This window comes from Trachymyrmex cornetzi, unplaced genomic scaffold, assembly GCF_001594075.2.
Source record: "Trachymyrmex cornetzi isolate Tcor2-1 unplaced genomic scaffold, Tcor1.1 scaffold40, whole genome shotgun sequence".
Classification (NCBI taxonomy): Eukaryota; Metazoa; Arthropoda; class Insecta; order Hymenoptera; family Formicidae; genus Trachymyrmex; species Trachymyrmex cornetzi.
In genome coordinates this window covers 269956-271368 of record NW_017298744.1, presented here as the reverse complement: position 1 = coordinate 271368, position 1413 = coordinate 269956, and positions in this window count along the sequence as shown.

Here is a 1413-nt window from a genome sequence, read left to right as displayed (position 1 = left end):
CCCCCTATAAAAGAGAAACGGAATTTTCGGTTTCGAAATAAAGATAAAATAGGGACGAAATATCAAGACTATGATGAAATATTAACCTAGAGACAAAATAAAATTAAGGTATGAATCATATATTTATAATAATGAAAGAGAGAATTTTGTCGGGATGTAACATACAGTTCAATCAAGTACTTTTTTTTAACTGCAGAATAGGGTACTACCGCATCAAATATGATTTATTAACCTGGGGCACCATTACAAAATATTTAAACAATACAGCTGGACATTATGAGAATATAAGTGTCACCAATCGTGCTAAAATCATTGATGATGCGTTTCATTTGATGAATCGTCAGCTCAACATATCTGTATTTTGGAATCTCACGCAATTCTTATCCAAGAGACAAATTTTGTAGTGTGGTATCCAATGATTAGTGTTTGAATATATGATAGTGTTTGAATATATGTCGAATTTAATTCTACTTTTCAGAGAAGAAAATATGTTCACCGATATTATGATAATGTCCAATGGATGTGATATTTAACAAAGATTATTAGTCACCAAAAAAAATTTCTGGTTGAAATCGGGTAGCATCAGAAGATTTAGGAAAAATTTATTAGAATTCTAGTTGAGATAATTGAAATAACTGAAATTCTATTGATACAATATTTCTGGTAAAATCTATCAGAATTCTTATTTTCACCGTAACAATATTATATTAATCATAAAAATTATATCAATGAGTTATATCGACTAGATTTCTAATATAATATTTAACCAGAAAATTGTGATTCATCCTCCTTCTAATTCTCAAATTTTTTACGAACAGATTATTACAGAAAGAATGTAGAAAGATGAATCCCTTTTTGAAATCATTATGATTAATATAATGCTATCTATAATATTGTGTTTTATTACCCCAGATAGCACATTATATTCTGAGAATATACTAAAAAGGTCACGTCTGATATTCGTATGATATTCCTATGTCCGCAGCAACATTGTTCGCAGCATATCCTCAGAATATCAAGACGAATTTCGAAAATTTTACTTAAGAGTATGTAAGAAATATCTATTAAAAATAATGTTCTTCGCTAACAAAATATTATTTTTATAGGTTAAACAGCCAAAAATTAGCTGCTATAGCCAATTAAAAAGGCTATGCCATATTTTACCATCTAATTTGCTGCAACAGCCAATCTTTTTTTTCAGTGTATGATCGCGATTAGTACAATCGCGACTCATTCCGTTAAATTTATCGCTTGCAAAACGGCTTCTTCCCGGTCCGAACGACGCGTCAATTTCTCAACGATTTAGGCTGCTTTCCTTTTAGGAGACACAGTCGACACACTTGACACAAATCGACACATGTCGCTTTCCATTTACAATTTTGTTCAAACTCAATCGACACACTTCGCCTCTGC